This window comes from Pleurodeles waltl, chromosome 6, assembly GCF_031143425.1.
Source record: "Pleurodeles waltl isolate 20211129_DDA chromosome 6, aPleWal1.hap1.20221129, whole genome shotgun sequence".
NCBI classification, from domain to species: domain Eukaryota; kingdom Metazoa; phylum Chordata; class Amphibia; order Caudata; family Salamandridae; genus Pleurodeles; species Pleurodeles waltl.
Window position 1 is genome coordinate 543,286,783 of NC_090445.1, and position 27,847 is coordinate 543,314,629.

Sequence of the window (27,847 nt, forward strand, 5' to 3'; positions counted from 1 at the left end):
GGAGTGGCACAGAGTGTCGAGTCATGGAGTACACTGGAGTAGCATAGAATGGGGTGGTGTATTGTAGAGTGGAGAGGCATGTCAGATTTTGAGATATTAAAGGCAAAACAAAATTGTATATCTAGGGCTGTGGATCTAAGGAGAGCTCCTGCCGAGAACTGATAGGCAGCCAAAACTTCAAACAAGAAGTGTTGGCAGCCATTTTGGGACTCAGCTTACCAACAAAAAGTTAAAAAAAACAGAAAAGGGAGCAGAGTATGTTTACCCTAGTCCCCTAGCCTCTGATCAGGGGTCCCCCGGGACCCCGCCAAGACTAAAAAGCATTTATTTTCAAATGACAGGGAAATCTGCGGTCGTGATTTAAAAAAAGTGATCTCCTGCATTACTAAATTCTTCGGCCCCCAGGTGGGCTAGGTCCCAGGGAAATTGTGGCCTCATAATAATGAGGGAGTGCATGGCATGCGGTCTCCCTCGTAGGGCTTTTTGTAGCCCCAGGGACTGCCACCACCCCGGGGCTATTTAAAAATAAAAGTATGTTCGGGCCTGCATGCCCCCTGAGCCACAGGTACTGCCACCTCCCAGGGGCTAACTTTTCATAGTATGGGGGGGCTGCATGGCACCCCATGCTCTAGGGACCACCACCTCCCGGGGCAAAATACTATAACAATAATAGGGGGGTCTGCAGCCCCCACTGGGTCACTAGGACCACCACCCCCCCTGGCAATATATTAAAACATGAATGTGGGGGCTGGGTGCCCCAGCCCCATGCACTGGGGACTGCCACATCCCCGGGCCAAATTGAAACGATGGAGGGGGTCCATGCAGCAGCCCTGTGTAACCATATATGGCCCTGGGGACCACCAACCCCAGGGCCAGATCCTACTACCTCCAGAGATGCCATCCCATGCCATTGGAGGGTAGCTATTTGCTTTTGCTTGTTGGGAGCTGATAGCTCCTGCCAAGCAAACGCAAACACTCTGCTTTTAGCAAGCAGGAGCTTTCAAACTGCTCCCGCTTTGTGAAAGCAGAGTTTTCATCTCTTTCCCTGCCCGAAGCCATGCAGGCAAGGAAAGAAATTAAAACATTGCTACTGCAGCAGATAGGAGCCGGAGCGGCTGTAGGGGTCTTGAGGCTCCTCTAGCAGCCCCCATAACTTTACACTGAGTGCCCTGGGCACCAAGCAACATGTGGCCGGGCACTAGGAGATGGGGTTCCCGGGCCAAAATTGACTCCCCTTCTTTCTATAAAAAAGGTTTTGGCCCCAGATATCTGGCGGTCTCGAGGGCCGGGGGGGTCCTTGCATGAGTTATAGTTACTTGAAATAAGGTGAATTTCTATGGTTTTGTACGTTTAAAATGTGAGCCCAACTATAATGTCCTTGTAACTTTTGTTTTTTTTCAGTGAATATATAAGTGTGTGTGTGTGTGTGTGTGTGTATATGTGTGATTGTTTATATGTGTGAGTGTGTATATATATATATATATAGATATATATATATATATATATCTATATATATATATATATAAAACAAAGCAATGGAAAATAGGATAAAGAGGCAAAGGTAAGAACCACTAGGGCCCAAAACATGAAGACATTCTGGAACTAAATGTAATCAGTCTCACCACACGACAATTAACAACGGCTGAAACTTACCTTTTCAAAAAAAGGCCTGAATTTTTGCCCTAAAACACATGTAGACATTGTTCAAACAAGAATAGACTTGTACAAATACATATGGAAATTACAATTGAAGAAGATCTTCATGGAAGCGAAAACATCCAATATAAAACCAGACACACAATGGGAATCCATATTAGATCTAACAGCGGGTGAGAGTGTTGCATTGCTAATGTTAACAAATTTAGATGTGCCAATATGTAATGATTCTGAGTTAATTGACAAAAAAGATATCATCACTCCTTCGGGAGCAGGTCTGTCAAAAATTAAATCAAAATCTATCTATTAGCCAAATCTTCCACCAGGCAACAAGATTGACCAATATGCGGAAAAGGTAATTCATGATCTATATAGAATCCAGATCAATAAACAAAAATATAATTTGACAAAGGAAGAAAAACAAGCATTAAAAAATCTGCACACGGATGACACTGTAGTAATCAAACCAGCGAATTAAAGTGGGAATGTGGTTATAATGGTCAAAGAAAACTATGTGAAGGGAAGCAGCTGGCCAATTATCAGACATAACCTGCTACAAGAAAACAGATCCGCAAAGCAATTACAAATGGTAATACAACGCAATTTATAAGAATGGGAAAACCAGGGTATGATTGATGCATATGAATACAAGCATATGTTGGTAGAACATCCGGTGACACCTACATTATACTTTTTACCCAAAATACACAAAAATGCAAATAATCCACCAGGAAGGACGATTGTGTCGGTAATGGGCTCTTTGCTGGAACCAATGTCAAATTATATATATCATATCGTAGCCCCATTGGTACAAAACCTCAACTCCTATTTAAAGGATACAGGAGATCTCTTAAAACATTTAAAAGGTGTCCCATGGCATGAAAATTACAAACTAGTTACAATGGTTGCACCATATACCACAATGAACATGAACTAGAGATAAAAGCATTTGAATATTTTCTAAATATACAATTATATCAACATAATATAATGCTCCTGGAGATGATAAAAAATAACGTCTTCCTTTTTGATAAACAGGTATACATTCAGATCAAAGGAACGGCCTTAGATTTTTAATTTTCTCCAAATTTTGCCAATCTAACAATGGGGTGGTTTGAGCAACAGTTTGCCTGGTCAGAAGAAAATGGCATATTTATGCAAAAGATTGTAATCTGGTTACGTTTTATAGATGATCGCTTCATTGTATGGGATGGTACAGAAGAAGAATTTCAACAGCATTTTAAACAATTGAAAAAGAATCCAGCAAAATTGGAGTTCACCTATCAAATAAATGAAACCAGAGTTACATTCCTGGACACAGGAATTTACATAAACAACAATCAAGTACATACCACACCACACAGAAAAATAACAGCAACAAATTCAATACTTCATGCAGAAAGCTTCCACTCACCTAGCACTACATGGAGCATTCCTTATGGAGAATTCATGAGAATTAAAATAATTTGCTCAGAAACAAAGGAATATGAGCGACATTTGGAAGCCTCATCAGAGAGGTTTATCAGGTGAAAATATCAGAGGAGATGTATTAAAAATCTAAAGAAATGTTAGAGGACATCACAAGATAAATGTTGGTACATCACACAAAAAATCAAAAAGCGGAAAAGGAAGAAGTGATAAGATTTATAGCATCATACTCCTCAGAGCCAAAACAAATGCAGAGGATTCTCATTAACCATTGGTCTGTCCTAAAAAGGGATCCAGTAATAGCAAATGTGTTAGGAGATCATCCAGGTGACCTATCGTGGAGCACCAAGTTTGAGGGATTGTCTGGTGAGAAGCCACTATGACAATTCTAGTACATCATGGCTTACACAATCTGTTTTTTGGAAATGCAACAAATGCAAAGCCTGTGTTATTGGAGTAAACAAAAAAGAATATGTAACAGGAATGGGAAAAACTAAACAAATTAAACAACCTATTGCATGCAGAAGCACATTCACAGTATATGTCATTGAGTGCCATGTGAGTAGTACGGTTTGTGAAACAAGAAAAAGGATCCTGGAACACATACAGGCAACAGTCAATTTGGACAGAAGCTATGCAGTAGCAAAACACATGGAATTGGAACACTGGAGTGATTGTCAACTATTAAAGGATTTTGCAATTGCTCAAATCCCAAGACTGGAACATGGTGGGGATTGAGAAAAATTGCTTTGTAAAAGAGAATCGAAATACATTAAAAAAATGCATACCCTTATGCCTCGATGGTTGAACTCCGATGAAGAATTACATGTACATATAAGTGTTCAGTATTGGTTTTAGCCTGCGGTCTTCAGAGAAAGATAATAGTCATAATAATAAGGAGACATATAAAACGTTTGGCTTCCACTACAGAAGAGTGTGTCACAAAGAAACACGTAAACAAAACCTGCACAAAGATATCAGACACTTATGGGTGTCAGATATAGTTAAGTAACTGAGTAGACACATAAAATACCAAGCACATGTAATTGTCAATAGGCATGGGGTCTACCAAATATTGATGCAAAAGTACAGTAGATCACCTAAAACATACATAAAGTGCTCTCTGAATAGAGGGAATTTTGTTTTTGAAGCGACAATAAATAATTGTCCTTTTTGGGTTGTAATAACAGAAGAAAAAATAAACCACAGGACTACATAATCGATAATGCACCAAAAAGAGAACTAAATATTGGGAAATGGAAGCAACCATGAAATGCAATATAATGCAATTGAAAAACACTAGTATCAAACTGTAGTTTCAAAATATAGGCAGTTTCAAATGAGATTCGACCTTTACACTTTTGATAAGCTAATAGGCACAATATTGTTATTCAAAATAGAAGATGCTTGTTTAAGAAATGAGGATATAAATATTGGTGACGGACAGGGTAAATATGCTTGTGAACAAGGTCATTGAGACTGAAACGTGTTAAGCTTTCTTTTACCACCAGAACGAATATTGCTTTTGGATAAACATACCCCAGCAAAGTGACCTTTGAGTGCAGTTTTATATTTTTTCTGGTCAACTAAGAGAATGAAAGAAACCTTTATATAACTTGATGTTAAAATCCTGCTCCAAAGCTAGATCCTCAAGGCCGTCTTAAGTCATCTTATCAGGTTTCAGTGTCTAACGTGGTATTTGGCAAACAGGACCTCTGCTTTAAGATATCACTAGTCAACAAGCAGTCTGGCTTTGAATGAGACATCACCAGGTACCATTCACAGGTTGAACTCAATGGGAGCTATTCACAAACTGCATTTTGTAGATGTGTTTATTAGTACTACACCAATACTACTAACATACTACAAAATGCTATTCACTAACCCAGTGGTTCCCAACCTTTTGACTTCTGTGGACCCCCACTTTATCAATACTGGAACACGGGAACCCACACTGAATCATTCATTGGAATATGGCGACCCCCCATTGAGTCATTACTCAAAGCTGAAGACCTAATCTGTTTAAATTATTACATTTTCTAAGCTGTTGAGGACACCCTGAGGAGGCTTTGTGGGCCCCCAGGGGTCCCTGGACCACAGGTTGGGAACCACTGCACTAACCTTTATGTAGAGGTCTACACCTCCGACTTTCCTATGTTTATGTGTGGAGATTTCCTCACAACTGCAGAGATCTCCAGAACATGTAGGTACACATTTTAGTAGTAAATAGTGGAGAGATGGGGGAAGTGGCTGGAAAAAGCAAACACTTATGATTAGGAGGTTTTGGGAGGAGTGGAGAGAGGTTAATGGGGGACTATTGAGGCTTTTTGGGAGAGATGGACACTCACTCACAAGAGTATTCCCATTGCTATCCACAAATTTCTCCTCTATAATTATTAAAGCCAAAAGGGACCCAATACAGTAGTAAATATACCCCTGATCAGGAGTAGGTCCAGCATCACACATGACCAGCTACGGGTACTGCAACACCCTCCCACTGAAAATAATGAAGATAGAGACTTAAAATAAACCTGCATTGGAAATAATGTTCGAATAAATGAATTAATTAATTTAAATGTTTTAAAAACGTATTTAAAATCATTTTAATGACCAAAAATAAAATATAAATTGTAAACAAATGTGATTTTATTTTAAACGACTGTAGTTATTTTTATTAATTTCAAAATATATGTAACTTTTTTCCAAAAATGATTCCATTAAAATTATACTTAACTTTCAGCAAATTTTAATATGTAATAAAGAACTGTAAACTTTTACTTTAGGTGGGTTTAATTTTCTTAAAAGAATAGTAGTATTGTTACTCCAATGTTTAAGAATAACTTTACAGGTGTACAATAAATCGTATAATTTTACTTTTGTGAGTAGCCTTTGTGGTATGTCTAGAAAGGCAGAATACAATTTTAGGCATAAAGCTCTTACATGACTCAAAAACAGAGGTCAAATTTGATTCTGAGCGCATTGGAACAGTCCAAGCTGACCAGGATGACTTAACTTGTCACTACTGTAAGGTCTAAGTCAATTGATGCATAATCACGCTTAGCAATCCACGCATACTCGATCAGACTTCAAGCCTGAAGCAGATCCAAGCATATGCCGCATACTCAAACTACTTATGAATGAGATTACAAACGATAGAGGTCAGTTCTTGGAGCAATATATTGAAAACTGTTGATACCATCCTGGTCGTAGTCAAAAGTGTATATGTACAGTATTTCTGAGTCAATGTCTCATAACTGAATAGTAAATGTACGAATTCATTCATGCAGATGTCTGTAGGTATGGACTGATGCCCTAGGTATTATCAGCATGCCTATAGTGTGTATTGCTGAACTAACCATCGACCTTTTGTAGAGGTCGAACAAAATAGAGTATCCGTGAATGACGAAATAACCTCCCAATGATTCAGTAAATCTCATAAACCAGTGTGATATTATTCAGTGCTCTAATAAAGTTGTAATTTTGCATACATTATTGATTTTTTTATTATTTAAGGTTTAATCGTGTTTGCTCTTCAGGCAACCCAAAATACAACAAAAAATAGGTAGTTCAAGTGCACACACATCTTGACACACCTGTCGGTATGCCGTGGGACGCTGACAAGCACGTGGCACAAAGGAAGCAAAATAAAAGTGAGCAAAGATATTAAAGCTCACTTCCACCAGTTTAGAAAAAAAAGTATTTTCAGATGTTGATATTGCCATACAGCAGGTCAGAACTGGCTCGAATTGTGCCCTTCAGAAGAAACCTTTTGAAAGTGTTGGTGGAGAATGCACTTACAAAAACGTTTCAGTGCAAAACTCTGCTATAAGTGCATTTGCGGGGAAATTAGCAAAATTACAAGTTTCAGTTATGCTCCAATTTTAGTCCTCATGAAAGAAACTGGATAATGTGTCACAATTGTAAGCCTCCCATCCGAGAGTTAACTAAACAATGTTAACCCAAAAGGTCCATTCTGAGGGAACGTTCGGATCTTTACGTGTTCATGCGGTCTATTACTGTCAGGCTTTCTTCTTGACAACTTGCGCGTAGACGTCCGATACAACCTGATTGTCTCTCGCCATGTGATTGACAGCTGCATACGTGATCTCTTCGGACGTTGGTGGCTGACTGGATGGTGCGTGTTTGCCCTCCTTGAAAACAACTGTGCTGTAGACGATCGCATCTCTTCCTACCGTCGAGTCACTTATATTCTCATATACGTCTCGATCTTCGGTAAAGCTGATATTTCTTGAATGATATGAGCTTTTACCACTCTGCAAAATTAAACATCTTTAAATTCACGTGAGTGCATACAGTAACTATTAGCATGTTTCTCTTTTCACGTGGTTTGCATTCTTGTAATCTCCCCCTTCATTGATGTAATGTTTCCACGTCCCAAGTCGACACGTTTAACGCGCTTCAAATGTCATATTCTGATATTAATACATGTCTGTAACAGATACCAATGAAACAATATGGTTATCGCTAGTTGCCACCAAAAAGCAAAGCACATGGAAAATATTTTTTCTAGGTTGATCTTAAAGCACAATAAATTAGGCAGGGAGACTGGATAAACACGGTGTGGTGTGATATGGGCTAATTCCATTAAGAGCCACAATTTGAGCCCTCCTTTGAGGGAGGGAGTAGGGGGCACGTAAGCAAAACGAATACAAAGTTAAACAGGAAGGAAGACAGTTGTTTGTCTTTATTTGTACACAGGGGAACAACTATTAAGCAGGCCACGGTAATTCAACTACACTTTCATTTAATGCAACAAATCACTAGTTTAATCCATATCTTCTGGATTCAGTTTTTCTATGTCTTTCTCTTACTGCAGGCAACCAGTAAATATCTAAATAATAACTTTTAAAACAATAATGTTGCTTGAAGTAATTCTTAAGAAAATACCCCTGAGACTGAAAAAGTTCAGAGCAAAGAATCCAGTAGTAGGCCTCTAATACAAGCCCTACAAGAGAATTGGTCAAATTGAACGTAATAATGGGTCTGCCCAAAGAATGAAAAACTAGGTATAAATGTCCAGGAAGAAGGCAGAATGTCATCTAAGACACCAAAGATACAGAAGGTGGACATCAACAAAGTAGATAAACCTATATTTCAGAGAGGAGAAACAGTGCTTAAATTGTCTGTCAGCTATAAATTGCTTAATCCAAAAGATAAGCAAACTCAAAGCCTCACTTGATCATGCATCTTGTGTTTTAGAGGAAGGTTCAAGATTTGTACCTTTTTGCCATTCTTCTAATCTATTGCCACCCACATCTTGAAGGAATCATTTCACAAATGCAAACTGGGGGAAACACGGACGTCTGGAAGAGGGGAGAACACAAAAAACAAGCACCAGATGGACAGGTGCACAGGAAACCTACTGATCTCTCTCATGAATGAGACGAAGATTCAGCTAAAACCCTCTTAAGAACTATAATGAAATTAAAACCACTCATATGGAACACTTGTAGACCGGAAAACTGTGGAAGGAATATTAAGTGGCCGCAGTAGCTTGACCAACATATTGACAACCAAAATATAGACAAGGTAAGTGCACAGAGGAAGGTATACGTTTACTATTCTTCACTCAACATGTACCTACCTTGAAGATATACATCATATATCCGAAATCTATACATACTCACTTGTTGATATTTAGGTCCTTAACAATCTAGTCAGGATACTGTGACACTCAATATTTCTTCTGCAATATTTTGGGCCCACACCAGACGGAACACATAACAAATGTAGAGTATTTGAATGATAAGGTGGATGAGCAATCAGAGAAGAAAGGAATGATTGGTGATAGAATGACTCTATATGAGGACTGAATTGGGAAATTAAGAAGCAAAATGAAAAAAGAGACATCACAGCAGAATATCATATTAAGAACAAGGAATGTTAATTTGAAGATATATAAAATAGATTGGGCTTCCTGAAGGTTCTAGAAGAGCTCAGTGAAGGGGTCAAGATGAATACATGGATTGCCAGCTTTCTGAAAGAAGTACTACAGATTGTTATATAGTTCATCCCGCAAGCTCTCAATCGCCTGAGCACACAGAATTCCCTTTGCAAAACATAAATAAGATATGTCCCTAAAAACAGTAATTCTTGCAAGGTTTTCAGATTAAGGAAAAAAAAAACTTTCCGTAGCCCATGACAATAAACAGTATTGAAACAACTATGGGATTTTCATTTGCAGTATTTCTAGATTACTCTTAATACTGCTAAGCATTTAAAATTAACGAGATCTTATCAATTTTGAGATAAAGAAAATGAGAATATCTGTTTCCATTGGGTCCCATCTCAGATTTAAAAGTTGCTTACCAGGGTCAAATGGAAAGGTGATGAAGCACAAAAGAAGTTGAAATGATCACTGGATGTTCCAATGATGTGGTTGAAATGACGAGATTGTCAAACAAGGGAAGAAACAGTTTGGTAGACAAAGATCAGCATGACCACGTTTGATCGAATGCTAACAGCTGGATTCCTGTTAGCTACACAGAGTTGGGAGGCACACAGCTTTGACCAGTCTTGCTGCTCAGTCAACAATTTCAAATATAACAGTGGTCTTCAAACTTTTAAAGCCGCACCCCCAGCAGAAAAAATATCATCGCACCCCCCTCCAAATGTTTCACAATGAATCTAATCACCTGGGAATGTTTAAAAATATGTAGATGCATTTAAATATTGCAGTTAAGTTATGTGTTACTATTTTAAAAATGTAATCAAATACATCATACCAAACATACTGTTCTGGTCAGATAGGCCTTATTAACGTGGAAATGTGTCCACAGTTTGATTATTTGGAATGGGGTTGGGGTTTTCAAAAGTATTTGGAGGCTCTTTCTTTTTGAAACACACTCCTAGCTTGGATATAAATCACAAAGCATATTAGCAGTGGCCCATCACAAAGTGATTTACTGATGCTTATTTTGGCTAGAGCTAGGCGCCCCCCCCCCATGGAATCATATGAGGCCCCCCGGGCGGGCCTGCCCTCAGCTTGAAGACCCCTGATATATGAAGTGCGGAAGGTCAGGGACTTGAAGGAAGGAGGGGATGGGATGGGGCAGAATCGTGGAGGAAAGAGGGGATTAGGCAAGGAGAGGGATGATAAGGAGATAAAAGACAGGAGATAGCATTGTTTATTGTATGTAGTATAGGTTGTAATTAAGAGTGTTAACACTGGTAAAAGTAGACAAATATTAGCCTACCTTAGAGTTTCCACAGAACAGATTGCTAAGTTGCAGGAAACACATCTTATGTTGGGCACAACCCTTGCGAATAATTAGAGGATATGATTATCCTGGTTTCAAGAAATCTTTTTTCTTGTGCCTCAGCAGCATGTTGAGGAATTACAATAATTATAAGTGGAGTAAAGTAAGAAATAGATGAGATAGGGACATGATTAATTGCCATTCATCAGTATGGAAGTGAACCATTACCTTGGAAGGAAGAACCTTGGCAGGAAAAAACTGCTGAAGGACCAGAACGTGCCCGGCCGCGACAAGGCCAGTCATGCTGGTGCAGGATGGGGCACACCTAGCAGCCTATTTGAATCCTGTTTGGGACCCAAGGCACTACCTGGATGGCAAAGTGTCCACTGGCCACAGACTTGGAGAGAGGGGCTCAATTTCTATTTGGCCCTGTTGAGTTAGAAGAAGGCCCAGGCAGCCCCCGAGACTCCGCTTGTGAGGCAGACAATCGCTGGAGCCCAGTCCTGAGGGCTTGGTGGAATATGGAGGCCAAAGAAACAGCACTTACTTCTTTGTACCCCGTACATGTAGACAGGATGGGGGAGCATTCTGTCAGCCCCAGGGGTCCACAACCCACCATGCTTGTGTTGCCATGGAGCCCCCCTGGAGAGAATAACACTGAGGTGGAGTGTTGGACCACTGAGGGGCCAGAGCTCAGCTCTATACTGTGCTACCAGCCCAACTACAGACTTAGGTCCGATGATTTCTCGTGCTAATTATGGGCATATGTAACCCAATGGTGTGAGCGAGTTGAGTGGGCACCTGAGCCCACACTAGATTCCGACCATGGGGAACAAGTGCCAGGCCTCCATGCAGACCCAAAAAGAATTGGAGTGCTTTGCCCAACAAGATTCTAACATACTACCGCCTGCGGCCCCCTCCCTTTCCAGGAGCCTATGGAGACAGACTCAATTCTATAGGCCATACAGGTGTCCCGAACGTCATTTGAGACCAAAATCAGAGATGTGAATATGGATATAACTCTTTTGCATCAAGACCTACGCAGTGTTGTCGACAGGGGGTCAGAAGCTGAAGGCTGCATCTCCACCCTGGAAGATTCCTCTTCAGTTTGATCACTCAGTATGATGACTGCCTGACTCACCTTCTCACAGAAACTACAGTAGGGTCACCCTCACTGACCTCAACTTGGTGGCAATCGGCCTCCCTCCAGGCAGCACCATAATCGGAGGTGACTTCAACTCCATATCTGATCCCTGACTTGACTCTACCGGTTTGGGTGCCACAGCATTGTGGAGGCCCTCACCTTTGACAAACTGAAGCACCTCCCTAGGGCCCTGCAATGTTTGGAAGAATGTTTTTTTTTCATGAGGCCACTTGCTCTCATGTGTCAGCAGCATGCAGCAGTCTTTCCAGAATAGGCTATATATTCATGCCTGCCATTGACCTCCTACATACTACACGGCCAGCCATCCTACACAGAAGGACTTCTGATTACACCCTAGTTGTGTTCAACCTGGGCCTCTGCAATCCAGGGTCTCAGACCGATGTGGCAGCTCAATCTGTGGCACTTACAAGACCCCCAATGTGCGCAGCATTCACAACAAGAACTGGTTACATACTTCCACTTCAACCATCAGTGGCCCTGGCTGGGACACTGTGGGAAGCAGGGTGTGCGGTCACGCGAGGAAGACCAAAAACTTTCCTAGCTGGCCAGAGAAAAATACGCTCTTGAAGGATAGCAGATTTGGAATTAGCCCAGCTATACTGGAAACATAAACAGCACTGGCTGCGCAATGAGCACCCTAGACGCAAATTGGAGGAGGCCAGACCTCGCTGAATCAAGTGTGTTTTGAGGGTAAGCATTGTAGGTTCACCATGAAAGCACAGATCTATGAATGAAGCAACAAGACTGGGAAGCTGCGGCACTGGCTGGCGACCCGTGATATGACCTCTCCATTAATCCTGAATATCTGTAACCTCACCTGTGCCCTGCTCTGCACTTCTACAGAGATTGCGGCCAATTTCGTCACCTAGTACTCCACTTTCTACTTTTTACTCCACATGCTAGATAACAACGGGACCAACGCAAAGTAATCCACCCTCTAAAGGAAGACCTTCCCCTTGTGAAACTGTCTATGGACAGGGAGACATTGGGCCAACCCTTCACTCCCCAAGAAATTGCTGCAGCCATAAAATTGAGCAAGATGCTGGGACCAGACGGCCTACCTCTTGAATATTATTCTACATTCAGGTCAGCCCTCTCCCCCACCTACTGAACCTAAATCAAGAGGCATTGCAGAAGAGACATTTCTGCCCTGAGCTGGGCCTCGCTATCATCTAAGTCCTTCTCAAAACCAGAAAAAAACCCAGACAAATGCTAATCCTTCCTACCCATCTCCCTTATCAATTCTGTAGTCAAGATATACACCAAAATTATGGATAATTGCCTCCTGCCAATTATCACAACCCTTACTCAACCTGATCAATTTTAGTTCACGCCCCTACACAGGACACAACACTGCATTCGCCAGGTACACACCGAGCTGGCCCACTACTGTAGGATGCCCGATGCTACTGCACTGTTGCTTCTCAACTTTGAGAAGGCTTTCAATTCATTAGACTGGGAGAACTTTTTCCAGGTCCTGTGACAAACAAGATTCAGACCTTGTTTCCTGTCATACGTTAAGCCCAACCCCATGCACAAGTATGGGTGAATGAAGCACTCTCATCCCAATTCTCCACTGGTCGAGGGATGTGTCAGGGCTGGCTGCTCTTGTCAGTACTGTTTGCTTTGGCAAATAAGCCCCTGGCCGCAACGGCCTCCTCTCTATGGATTGGCCACACACTTCTAGGCCCCGTTTCCTTCAAATCCTGCAACTTTACAGTGAGTCCTCTGGTTTGTGGGTCAACTGGATCAAATCACACCTGGTCCCCTTCAGGGGAGATGAGTCAATAATCAACTGGCAGCCCCAACTCCCAGTCTAAAGTCTTAAGCTTCGAAAACCTGGGTGTCCACATTGCCCTTGAGTTGTGCCTGACCTGGAGCCTCAATTTCCACCCCTTAGAGTTTCAAACTTGCCAGGATATGGTTAGATGGATTGAGGTACAAAAACTTCCTCCTATACATCCCACAGCCCTTGAGCTCATTGCCCACATTTACACCTTTCTGTAGAGGAATAACCCTTTCAAGATCGCTTTCTGAAATTGCATTTAGTCTACATATCAGGGAGGCATGGCGAACATCAACTCAAAATTTTACTACTGGCATCTCAGATCTAGGTGCTCAATGACTTGCCTTCTGACTTGAGATGTCCCTTATCGGCTGGCACCACCTTGATGGCTTGAATTACTGTGACCCTCTTTCAACTTTGCTGCCTGACTTGACATGGGTACTTGTTCTGTGTTGACAAGTGGCTGTCTATAGACATGCTGGGATCGGAGACCTACGCAAGAGATCCCCCACATGGCTTCTACGGGAGACTTGTCTGCAAGGATTTATGTGCTGGGAAACCATTGGCATCTCAAGACTGGGCAATGTGCTGAGCTACTTCAACATGCTCTTCTTTGCTGATCTCCATGCCAAATTCTTCCTGCATGTCACCATTTTGCAAATTCCTACAGCTGCCTGCGTCCTAGCAACTTACAACCCAGTGCTGACCGACCTTTCAGAACCTGTTCGCTGGAGAAGGGTACAATCTTAATGGTATATAAATCACTGGTTGCAGATTCTCTGGCTCTTTTCATGATATTGAGAAAACAGTGCAAGAGTGGGTGGGTCACCTGGACGAGAGATGCTCCTGAGAGAGCTCATCATTTTGTCCCGCCTGTGCTTTGTCACATTAAAATACTTCCATCTAGCCTCTATCACATCTCAGTGGCTGGGATAAATGGGAGTACTCCCCATTGCCTCTTGCCCCAGATGTGCTGGCAAGGATTGTGAGTTCATGCATATGTTCTGGGAGTGCCCCGTCATCACCTGGTACTGTAACAGGATCTCTTCAATGCTTTCCTAAATCTTCGAATGCTCGGTTGATTGCTCCCACCAAATTGTTGTACTGGGGATCCTAAAGGACATGGGAGGTCCCTGGGGGAGCACACGTTGTTGGGGGGGCACAGTCACTAAAAGAGAGGCAGCCCATGCCATCTCGCAAGCTGACTGGAGAAAGGCAATGGGCTAATATGCGAAACTAGAGGAACCTGTATGCACAGTAAAGGGATGCCCCCATAAGCACCATAAGATTCGGGGAAGATGGTGGGAATAGTATGATATTCTTGTGCCTTGAAGACTGAGCCTGAGGCTTTACCCACATGGGTGTTGCGCCACCTGTTAATTGACCTAAATGTAGTGCTCACAATGTGTGCATTTGCCTCTCCTTTTTCTTTCTGTTCCTTCACTCCCTCATGATTGTATGTTACCCCATGGTTTGGGAGTTATATAAACTCAATAACATTGTTTTTATTTTTTTTAAAGTGTTGATTCAAGCTTCATAATTAAAAGCTATATGAGCAGAAAAAATGGATCTAAAGCAATATATATGTATTGCCCTTGCTTTAACATATCAACAAGTTTAAATTACTTCTTAACTTCTGTTGATCTAGTATTTTCAGGGATGTCCATAAAACTAGCTGACCGTTGATCTTTACATAGTTATATAAGATGTAACATTGAAATTTTCCATAACTGCTGCTGCCATAAGTGTAAAATGAGCACTGCCTCAATATCATAATACATACTGGAATTAGGTGTTTGCAGGAAGGAATTTAAATTGAACAGACCAAGAACTACCAAGAACAGGACCAGGAAGATCAGTGCCAAAAGAACAAGGACAAAAGCAGGTGAATAGGACTGAGGAATCAGGGCCAAGTGTGCCTAGAATGCCTGGACAAGGAGGAAAAAGAACTTGAGAAGGACCATGGTGTGATGGCTCGGGACCATTAAGACCAGGAGGATAAGGATGAAAAAGATCAGGAGGACAGGAGGACCAAGAGACCAGCACAAGATCAGGAGGTAGAGGACCAGAAAAATGAAGAGTGGGGGCCAGGAGATGCAAGATGGTGAAAACAGTAGAACCACGAAGATGAAGAGTAAAAGCAGGAGCAGAAGTAAAAGAAGGGGAGCACAAGAACCATGAGGCAAATATCACTAAGATCAGACTTCAAGGATCACGGAAAGGACCAGAGCATGTAGAAGGATCTGGGGACCAGGACAATATGGGCTGAGACACTATGAGGATCCAGTAAAGAAAATAACAGAATGGAGGAGAAGGAGTAGGAAGAATACTTGAAGGACAGGACTAAAATTAAAAGGAGGAGGAAGAGCAGGAGCCTAATAATTATGAGGAGGATAAGGACCAAAAGGGTAGGAAGGGATTAGGAAGATGATGACAAGGAGGGGAAGAAAAACCAGTAGAAGGAGAAAGACTACGAACATGATGATAAAGAGAAGATGGTAAGATGAAAATGGAGATGTATTTGTATATTGCTGGTCACTTTTGGCATCTGCTTAATTTAGGACCCATGGATCAAAAATAATTTGCACAAGACCATACGATGTTATGAAATTGAGAGACAAAGATTGTGTGTTGAATGTCAACAACATAACCACAGCCACTGCTTTCCAGTGAGATGCCCTTCCTTTTGTTCAGATTTAATGCACATTTCTCTGCTGTTGAGCCAAGCCAGTGCAACAAATGCATTATATTGTTTTCAATAAAGTGATAACCGTTATGTCTATCAATGTATGTAATGTTTTAAGGCATTTTATTCATGTTACTTAGAAATAATCTGTATTCATGTTATGTTGGCCTTATTAACTCATTTCAGTGTCACTTTCTTTGATGGCAGCAAAAGCCATGTGACATCAGTCCCTGAATTCCTGCAGTGTTTCTTGACAGTCCAGTGGCTTGACAAAAAAAAATAACCTATCCTCCTACCAAAAAGGTTTAACACCACTCTTCTTACCATTTCTTCATCTGTATTTTCCATTGTTCCTCTTATCAGGGAAAAGTGGAGTTAACCACAGAGATGCAATGAAGGTGATTTTGACATTAAAGGTTCAACCTAAGATGAACATCAGCACTTCAATTTCACTATTCTCTGAGAGACTCACAAGAATTGTGGAGGCATACATGAAGGTCTGGATTCTAGGGCCATGAGCAGTTAGGGAAGTAGAAATAGTTTGCTCTGACTTCTCTAATTACTTAAAGAAAGCATGAATGACAGGAGTCATAAGTAATGCAATCATGCGGGGTGGCCTCATGAGTAGTAAAGCACACAACTGTCAGTCTATGCATTATTTAGTTTAAAACAACTCTGCATTCACAGAAAGTGGCACCTCTCTCCTGGAGAGTATCTCTTGGTTCTCATCCTAACCTCCCCCTTCCTGTTTTTCTTTTCCTCTTCATCATCCTTGTCCTGGTGTTCTTCCCCCTGGTGGCCTTCTTCCTCATCATCAACTTCCTACTGGCCCTCCTCCTCTTTTCCCTCTTCTTGGCCTCCTACTTCTCTTCCTCCTGTAACCCCTCCTCCCAATCTGTCTTTGCTCCTTGCACTAATCCTGATCCTCCTTCTCCTGGTCATGTGAGTCTTCTCAGATATATAAGCCTAATACAGGCTCGACCTTGTGCCTGCTAGACCTGATCCTTGTCCTCCTGGTCCTGTTCAATTCTTGTGATTTTAATCCTCCTAGACCCTGTCCCATATCTGTGGCCATCCTTTTCTCTTGATGCTCCTCTTCCTGATCCAGATCCATCTCCTCAACCCTCTGGTCTAGAGCCTGATGCTCAGTCTTCTTCAGGTACTCATCCTACCCAACCCCTGAATCCTGGTCCTTTTCTTGGGCCTGGTCCCCTGCTCCTCCTGGTCATGTTTCTTAGTCCATTAGGTCTTTCCAGATTTGGTCTTTCTGTTTCTGGTTGTCTTGACTCTGGTCCTTCTGGTCCTGATTCTCTTGGCCCTCATGGTCCTTATACTGCTTGATCTCTTGGTCCTAATAATCGTGATACACTTGGAGGTTCTAGCCCTGCTGGTGATCCTGCTCCTCCTTCTGGTGGTCTTCTTCCTCCTCCTCCTGCTGCCCTTCCACCAGCTCAGGCAGTTTTCACAATCAAGACATTCACTCAGGTTTATGTTTTCTTTCATTAGTGGCTTTCAGATATCCAAGCTGGAGTGGGGTTTTGTGGAGGGTAGAAAAGAGAACCTAGTGACGAATCCTCTCACCTCTTTTTCACCTTGTCGGTGCAGAGCACTGATAGGGCCTAGTCACTGAAAACATTGGGGTTAAGGCACCTGCGGAACAGATCTATGCATACCCTTCCAGCTTCATGATATAATAGTGAAACATTAACTCTGGTGGTTAATGCACTTACTGGAAAGGTACATGTACATTCTTTGGTCACCTGTCCAAAGCATCAGAAACTAGCACAGAGGGGTAATGTGCTTGTATCAGAACATACAGCATAACATATGGGTCACAGGTTTGCTTTCTGTGTAAGATAGCTCAGTGAGTTCATGTATTAGTTGCAAAGAACCGTGTTTCTTGTAGGTCACAAGGTGCAATGCTGATAACATAGCTCAATGAGTCATGCAACCACATCTTACATGACGTATATACCTACACCTCTTACATAAAAGCCCCTCTTCCAAATCTTAGTGTGTCACTTAGGAACTTTTGAAGTGACATGTGAAGGTCTTTATTTGCTCTATAAGACATCTGTCTGAGTTGGACTTAAGGTGTAAGAATGCACCTGTGATTCTTTGTCATCCAACTGCTCTTTGCCTTGGCTGACCAAGGAAGTTGGTGGTTGTTCTTTAAACGTTCCCTGTCACTCATTAAAGGTGACCAGCATGTGTTACAGTGTTTCACATTGTGCTGGACACAGTCAGTAGGATTCAGCAGAAAGACCCAGATTCAGATTTGTCTGGATATCTTCCATTCCTGCACTGGTCTTGTGAATGTCAGTAAATGCCTGGATCACAAATGTGAGTAAACTTACTATGGTTAACTAATGGCAAATGGTGTAAAATGTTATGTTCCTGAGCATTATATCACATGTCATACAAGGGCCACTTCAAGTCTCAGGTGGAAAGCTGAAAAGAAATGCATAAGCATATTTACTTTTTGTGGTTTGCACTCATGTTTTTTTCTCCTTGTGGGGTTCCACTGGGCTCTTTGTTGAGCACAACCCAATTTAATGTTTACCTCACTTCGTTGGCTAATCTGGTTTGCTCGTTCAGCTTTTCTTTAACTTCCAAAGCAGACAACACCCAGATTGTTGTTTCTCTAGCCAAGGATGACAACAGCCTTGGCCCCAGGCTTTGTGATTGCATGCAGGCGGTTGATCATTGGATGGGAGGTAATAGTTTGAAACTGAATTCTGATAAAGCTGAAGTCATTCTATTTGGCTCTCACCTGTCCTTTAGGCCCCTGTCCTGTTGTCCTTCCGACATGGGTCCCCTCCCCACCCTGGTGAAGAAGGCCCATGATCCAGGCTTTCCTTTTGATGATAAGCTCAGCTGTCAGGATCAAGTTAGTGCTACAGCCTCCTCTGAGTTCCTAATGCTTAAATTGCTGAAAAAAAATATTCCTTATATCCTCTCCCATCTGCAGAAGACACTGGTCACTGCATTAGTCCTAGCTAAATTGGACTATTGCAACAGCCTCTACCTAAATGCCCACACATATATCAAGAACAAACTTCAAATGCTTTAGAATGCAGCTGCTAGGCTCCTTCTAAAGCTCCCTAAATATTGCTTGGTGATGAAGGATATTAAAGAGCCTCACTGGCTACCCATATGGCAAAGAATCATGTTAAAACCCCTTTGTATCAACTATATGGCCCTCCATGGTATGGGACTGGAGATTCTGCGCAATGTAGTCTTCAGGCAGGTTACTGAGGTCAATGAACACTAAACTCATTGTTGTCTCTAAGTTTGAGCGGCCACTTGGGGAGGCCGGAGTTTCTTTCTTGGGGCTGCCAAAGCTTGGGCTGCCTAAGTTTTCTTGCTTTACCCCATTTCAGCTTCAGCGCCAAGACGCCTCTGGGTATTTGCTGCACTTTAGAAAATCCTTAACATAACATAATATACCATGTTCAAAAGCAAGTGAAATTAGGCCATTTTGTCATAACCTGTCTACTTCTGAGTTAGTCAATTTGCCAATGAGTCAGTGAATGAGTTAGTCAGTAAATGAGCATGTGAGCTCTACATAAAGTGCACCTCAGGTGTGAACCTCCTCTTAGCACTGATGTGAAAAGATTTTACCCAGGCCTGACTTAGAGTTTGATGGAGGGGTTACTCAATCACAAAAGTGAGAGATATTCTGTCCACCTTCTTACAAGTGCTTTATAGCCTATGGGAACTTGTTGTAAGGTGGACATGATATCTGTCACATTTGTGACAGAGTAACCCCACTCCAAACTCTAAATCAGGCCCATAATTTCTGAGCCAGTATTTCAAGTGAGCACATATCATCTCTGTTATATGTTGCAACTGTTTGCTGTGCCCTTACATGGCGGTACAAAGATCCAGCCTTCACGTAATCACATACAGACATACCCTCTGGGCAGCATTATTAGATGTCAGTTCATATGCGCTTCCATTCATTTTGTTTCCTGGAGAGATGAAAATATCAAATAGAAAATTGTCAGACCAAACTGATTTAACATTTCTTATACTGTTTAAAAACACAAATAGAAGTACTATTGTACTGTTTACATACAAAGCTGTTTGAAAACATGGTAGTGCCAAGACAGACATCTTAAACCCACAGACGCATTGAAGCAACACTTGAGAGGTGAGCCAAACGTCACACACTTCAGAAAACTACTGTAAACACAGGGGCTGATTTAGACATTTGTGGATAGGGTACTTTGTCAACACGGAGTACCCTGTTAACCAAACTCAAGGTCTGTCTTCCCAATATAGGGACAGCTGGACCTCCAGTATGACGAAACCTACACCAGCTTTGTTGCTAAAATAGTTCTCCCGTGGCCCGATGGAGTACTAGCTGTTGGACAGCAACAAATAACACCATCCTCCCTATTTAGAGTGGAAGGCGTTATGTATTTTTTGCTGCCCATCATCACCAGATAAAACCTGACAATGAGGGACAGTAAAAAACAAACAAAAAAACCAATAAACCCTGCACTATGGTGTGGGGGCATTTATTTTACCTTATTCAATAAAAATGCCTGCTTTGGGAGTTTGCTTTTGAAAAATGTACAATTCTGTATACATTTGATGGAGGGCCATCCTTTTCGATGGAGCCGTCCATCAAACTTTTATAATATTGACAGGAACAGCTGTGATGGCAGTTCATGTCAATTGTAGGAGTGTCTAATGGGCTGAAGGATGACTCTAGTTTTGGTGAGCAGGGGTCCCAATGTTCTTCTCCAATGTTCTGACAGAGTACACTCCACCTTTCAAACTTGAAATCAGTCCCAGAACACTTTAATCTAGCTTACTACTGACCCTCACAGCCCCTGCAAAAGAACATAAGAAATGCACCACCTTTCTGATCAGACTCTGACACCCCATTTGAATATTTAGGATGGACCTCATGAAGTGTGCACTGCAATTGCACATTTAAGACATGGGTCTGGACCACAAAGCATTTGTGACTGGTGTTATTACATGACCTTTGTGGTAAATTAAAGCAGTGCTTTGTGGAAATCACTATCACAGTATTTTGAAAGTAGGCTTCTGGAGGTGGTAACACGTGAGAACAATGTTTGTGCATATTTATTGTGTGGCATCTAGTTCTTGTGCTGGTGATGTGTTCTGTTGTTTGCTTGTGCTACATTATTGCAATTTGATGTTGTTGTGTTGTACTGTACTTGTGCTGAGTTTCCTTTTGACTGTTTTCATGTGTTGTGACACAAGAACCCAAATAACTGTTCTATCAGGCTCAGTTCTTATCTTAAACTACCCATGCACAGAGGTGCGCACACTGGCAAGTAATGCCCCCTCCATTACCTATGTAGGAAAATCACCAGTGTGCAAGATGCCCACCCAGGCAAGTGTTACTTCCAGGTGGATGGAAGGATGGAACAAGCACTTTCATACTGAGCTTCCAGTGGGGAAGTGCCCAGGGTGGTAAACCCTTTGTGAGACTCAGCAAAAACATCTTAGAGAAATGCAAAAGATTTGGGGGAACCACTACCTCCACGTGACAGGTCTAACAGTACATAAGCTGGCTAAACTTTAATATGCTAGTGTTTTAGGGTCTACATGTCAAGATCCATCTTTTCTCTGGTTACAGGGAGCTGTGCTTGCATAAACTCTCCATGGAGCATCCTCCCTGTGAACTTCTGGTGGGAAGATTCCCTTAGATTATTTAATTAAGCCTTTGTTCACTAGGCGCATGAGTGAGGAAAATGGTCCAGAAGATGGAGAGGCATTCCACAGCCAGGTCTACAGTTTTTGTAGGCAGTAAGTGGGTGACATGTAGTGAGTCATTACGTAGAGGTAATAGCGCTGTTTGAGAGTTACTGGTCACTGGGGAAGGCGAGGTAGCACGACACATCTAAATGTGGTCCCCACCCATAGGATATGCACTTCCCTGCTAGGCATCATTCAAATAGCTTAACAATTAGGTGGGCACTAAAGGAAATGATTTTCACACCTTTCCACACAACTAGGATCTCAACCCTTACCATTCACTACTACAGTGTAGTGGTAAGACACTTCTGTAAAACCTGCTACTCAGGGAGGTTTTTTTTTTAAAATAGATTTTATTGATTTTCACATAAGCACCAAGCAAGTATTGAGGAGCAGGATGAACCATGTCCAGAAGATCCAACCTGCCATCCACATATATAGTTTGTTGTACATTGTAGGGCTCAAGAGAAGAGCAGGGGACTCTCATGCAATCAACAGTCACACCAACAGTACTGCAGTGCCTGAGTATAAGTAACGAGTTGTGTGCAGCAATCAAACTCATAACAGATAACGTAAGATAACAGCACCCATTCCCACCCCCACCCCCATCCCACATTCTCCTGGTGTCCTATCCTCACACTTAGATGATGGCAAAGAACAACAGTATGTAGTAGGGTGCTGTCTCTGCTACATTGTGACTATTCTCTTCTGAATGCTGCATGTGGTGGTTGACTCTCTCCGGTTTTGGCCAGGCAACCTGGTCTTGGGGAAATGACAGGTTGTGATTCCTACAATCTCTACCCACAGGTCTGGTGGGCATGAGGGCACTAAAACTAAAGTGGTGGTCTCATGATCAGCATCCCCCTCTCTCATTGTGTCAACTAGCACAAACCGGGCCCTACCAAAATCCAACTGCAACTCAGGTAGGGTGGAGTTTCTTGCTCGAGATGGAATGGGTGTAGAGTTATTACCTCATTAGCACGGCAAGCCACTAGGGTATTCAATAGTGAGGACAAGTATAATTATGTGTACCCTGCATTTGCTTAGGATCCTGTCATCTGGTTGGAGAAAAGTTTCGGGGCTGCAACACAGTCCTCCCAGCTGTACAAGTAACAGTAAGGTGGGTATTGATGCACACTTCCCTCCTCTTCCCCCTTCCCATACACCAACAAAGCATTTCTTGAATGCAGATACTTAACACCATAATAAAAAAAAATACACATCTAAAATAGAATTTTTATATATACATTTTTACATTTTTAGGAGTAAAGTACGCCAAAAACAAACCTTCATTACTTCGTAGTATATGGGGAGAAAAACACCCGTCATGCAGGCAAATGATGGGACAGGCAGATAAACAGAAAACTCCCTCTTGCTGCCCCCAATGCTTTGAAGAATGCCCGATGTCATCAGTCCACAAGTATGTGAAATAAAATGGGCATGATGGAAAACCGTCAAGAGGCATGTGTCATGCGCAACACACTCATCAGTTATTTATTATTACTTTTAATGATAGGATTTTCCTTAGAATGACAAACTTGAAACTACAAGTCAGAGTAGTATTGTCTTAAATGCCAGGACTGACAGATGGTGTCACACACAGACTGGGATCACTTGGAGATATGTAGTATTTCAACTGACCCAATGGTTGCCGGTGGGGCCCACTGGCACTCATTTGTGAGCACCATCACTTGTTTTTCCGCAAAAGATATTGACGACAAGTAAGAGAGAGAAAAGCACATGGACAGAAAAGGAGGAGAAGAGAAAGAAGTAAAAACTGTCACAAGTGGAGCATGCAGGGACGTGACAGGCATGAGTGGGATAAAGGGGCAGCACTGTCTGGTAGTGGATTAAAAAAGCCTGAGGAGAATTCACCACTATGTAGCCTTGGTATTTGGGGTTTCGATTTGAAATAGCACAGCCAGAGCAGGGCTTTGGGCAATAGTACTCATTCTTATACAAATTAAGCACAGGAATTATGATAGAAAGAGGCTTACCTTGTGTGTCCTCCTTCTTCTTCTTTACATTATATAGCCAAAAGGCTAAACATAACCAGCACACAAACACTACTCCAACTGCGATAGCAACAATAACGTGGCAGTTTTCTGGAAAACAAGGAATTATGTTGTAATTAATTAAAAGAATGATACCTAGAAAGTAGTATATACAGAAGTTAAAGAGTGAGCGCTAACACCCTCAGTTTAAGTAAGTCTTGACGAGGTGTCTGATAAGCACCACTCTGCCAAGAAAGGAGCACCAATGGGCCAAATCAACAAACATTTTAGGCTGGCTTCATTATGTCTTTGGTGATAAGTAGGACAATAAAATAGACAGTACTTGGTGCAACCATCTTTTACCACCATGTAAAGAAAGCATGTATGTGGAGGTAAATTGTGATAATGTTTGTGCATATTTAAGCAGCCTGCTGGAAGTAAAGCAACAACACAACACCACAATAACAGCAAATTCAGCACAACACAAAGGGAGAGCAGAGAATCCTAAAATTATAAAATACTAAAATACTCTGTGCCTCTTAGGGCCAGATGGGAATAGGTAGTGGGGGCGAGCTTCAATTCAACATCAAACCACATATAATATTATTTCAGGAGTAAAAAATGAGAGTTTTAATTGAAGATTCAAAAGCTTTATTTTATCAAAAGTTTTCAGTTTCCTTTTATTAGTCAATTAAAGTTGACAGAACTTTGCATAAAGCCTGTCCTGCAATCTGTCCCTATTTTAACACTCTGAATCAAACATTTTAGTCAATCAATAGCAAAAAGAACAAAATCTAGTAGCAGTCTGGTCTACAAAGCTATCAGTAGTCACAAAGAATACTGTAACAGACTTCTAATAGAGAATAGTCTAGGCAGAAAGCAAATCTGATGGCCAAGAGCTCAGAGAACGACATAATTTGGGTCTAAGAGTGAGTCTCAAAGCCTTAACAAAGTTGGCAAGTCCAGCGCTACTCACACTCATGCTCCTGCTCATGCACTTGCTAAGGCTAGGAGTAACTGCTCTTTCCCTTGGAACACTGTTATACACATAACATGAAAAATACATTTTAGCAAAATTGTTTCATTTAAGATATTAGGCATTCAATCAGGAGCTGCTGTTTCTTAAGAACGGAACACTTTCTATTGATATCACCTTTTGAACAAAGTGCAGTCTAATCATATGACATATTTTGTCTCTGGATACATAAAAATATTTTCTGATGCACTTCACTCTGAAAGGCAAGACCATTGTTTACATTTTATGTTTATTTGTATCCCGTTCTTTCCATTCTCACACAACTTCACACCATAAGCCTATTCATAAAGAAGCAAGTTTCAGAGTAGTTTAGCAAGTTTTGAAATTCCACTGCAGGTCAGCCAAATGGAATGAATAAAATAACATAGCAGCTTTGCTATAGAGGAAGTTTGCATCATGCGTAGGCCATGCAAAGGTTACGATAAAAACATTTCTGCTGAACTAAAATATGTTAGAATTTGTCAACATTAGCAAATTAAGCAAGTCAAACAAATGAGGGTCATGCAAAGTTTAGAAAGGAAGGTGTATGTTTAAATGCGGCTTTTGATTAGGCCTAGTTTTCACTCATACATGTTATTAATCAATGGTTTTTATTTTCTATTAAATCTCTATCAACAACATAACACAATAATGCAACTACAAAACATCAACAAATATACAATACAACAAAATACAAAACACCATCAACTTGAAACTAAACAAAAAAAACAATAACAAAACAACTACATCATAAAATGCATCACAATAAAACAACACATTATTACTACACAGCATACCAACATGTATGCACAATACAATAGTGCACAAACACAATAACACAGTTGCAAGAATTTGTTGTGTTAAGTTGTGTTGCATTTTTGTGTTCTGTTGTGGTGAGGAGCTGTTCTGTTTTCACTCTGCTTTCTTCTGTTTTGTTGTGTTATGATGCTTTGTGGCATCTCGTTGTGTGATGTGGTGTTAATTTTGTGTAGTGTATTAGTGTCTTTAGTTTTGTTCCTCTTTTATGATATCTTCTTATTCTGTAACTGTTATTTTGTGTTGTGCTATTGCTAAGTTTGTTTGTACTCCTGAGTTCGTGCTGAGTTGTTTTGAAAGTGTGGTGTGTTGTGTTACTGTTACTTTTTTTTTAAGGTGATGCATCGATTTTTGTGTTGGTGCGGATGGCTGAGGTTAACTTGGTATGTTTCCTAGAATTAGTATTAGCTGACTAGCTGCTTTTGCACTATGAAACTTGAGGAGGAAGTATACCGGCACCATAGGAGGACGTCCAATATGCCTACCTGTAGTATGTTGGAGTATTTGTCCCTTATCCTGCATATATATTGGAGCATATGCCCTTTTTGCTATACACCATAATATACCATGATTATGCTACTTCTGCTGAAACACCAGAGTCCTCAGGGAACAGGTTATAATGTTGGGGCTTCCAAACAGACAAAGCCAATCACAGAGCTACTACCCAGAGGATGGGATGGTGTGTGAAAAGCACAGAAAGTGAACACTATTGTAAAAAAAGTTGGAAAAGAAACACATCAAACTTGGCAAGACAATCAGTCACTAGCAGAGCCTGGCAAGCAGGCAGAGCTGGCCTCTGAGTTATCGAAGGAGCGCTCCTAGGAAGACCTGAGCTGAGACAGCAGGTGAGACCATTGAGAAGGCTGTACGACACAAGAAAACCAAGGGATATTGGGGTTTGAAGCAGAGTGAGCAGCAAGCCCTCAATAATAGAGTAAGTGACATCTCTACACTAGGTGAGAAACCTGATAATTTGTGCAAGGCCAGTAATGATATTGATATAAATGGCAGTGAACTGTAAAAATGGCAAGACTGTCTTTGAGAATGAGAAGACTAGAGAAAACATGATCAAGCCCTGGTGCTTGGTTCAAAGATAATAATAGCATTTCTTGGCACACAGCTGGCCAAACAATATGAAAAATTAACAGTAATAAATCTTGTGCCTTGTCTTCTGGGTTTTAACGAAGTAAGAATAAGGGATATTTCCAAAACAAGTGGGAAACCACAAGATGTCAATAAAATCTGGTTAATCCAAAAATAAACCTTGCTGGTAGAAACTAGAAAGGAAAATCAAAAAACATATGAAGAAGCTTTTTCATTTTTTGCTGTAAATGGCTCAGTTAAAGAGCTAAGTCTTAAACCTTAAAAGAGGAAGGAACTGGGACAGTCACCTCGGAGATGGAAAAGCCTAAGTACACTATACAGATGATAGCATCGTACTCACAGATTCAGTGGAAGGTAGCAGCAAGGGCAGCCAACAAGGATATACTCTGAAATGGGATCACTCAACATCTACGTTCAACCCCCTGTTGAAGCACAACCCACAAAAGTAAAGCAGGAAGTCAAGTTAGAGGGAAAAATCAGGATATAAACACCATGCGTGGTGGGGGCCAATGTGCAGAAGGAAAATTACCTTTTCAGGCAATATATCACCTTATTGCTATGCTAAACAGATTGGCAATACATGGCCCTTAGGAGTGCTAATAAAAAAAAACTGCAAACCTCTGTGCAGAAAGCATTTGAATATTTTGGCGCTATGATGATGAAGATAAGAGAGATGGAAGCAAGGGCTAAGGAAATGAAGACATTGGCAGCACAGGCTTCACACGTGATTAAGGATCATGATAAACAACTGACAGACATACAGTAGCAGGTGGAAGCCTTTACAAGTAGGGGACGGAGAAAGAAACTCAGAGTCTTAGATATAGAAGAAGAGTTGAAAGATCAAACCAGAGGAAATCCGTTGGGGGACTTACTGCAAAAGACATTTCCTGATCTTATAGATGCACAGATTCAATATGGAATTTTGAGATTGCACAGGAATGTAAAATCTCAGAAAACAGATACTAACATGGGGAAGAACCCATGAATCCTAGAATTATATTGGCTATTTTCTTTTGTGCCAACAGATTTTTCAAAAGGTCTTTCACAATAACCCCATCGAAGAAGATAGATCCATTTTTGTGGGGTCTGACTTCTGCCTTTGGGCCTGATTTAGAGTTTGTCAGATGGGTTACTCCATCACAAACGTGACGGATATCTGTCTGCTGTATTATATTTCCCATAGAATATAATGGGATCGTAACATGGCAGACAGGATGTCCGTCACATTTGTGATG

General features: G+C 41.3%; 1 protein-coding gene across 1 annotated transcript in view; it reads left to right on the top strand.

Annotated features, from left to right (window-relative positions):
* The window catches only part of LOC138299964 (polymeric immunoglobulin receptor-like), a 309,847-nt gene that overhangs the window by 181,662 nt on the left and 100,338 nt on the right, over positions 1 to 27,847 (top strand). The gene's annotated exons all lie outside the window — the stretch shown is intronic.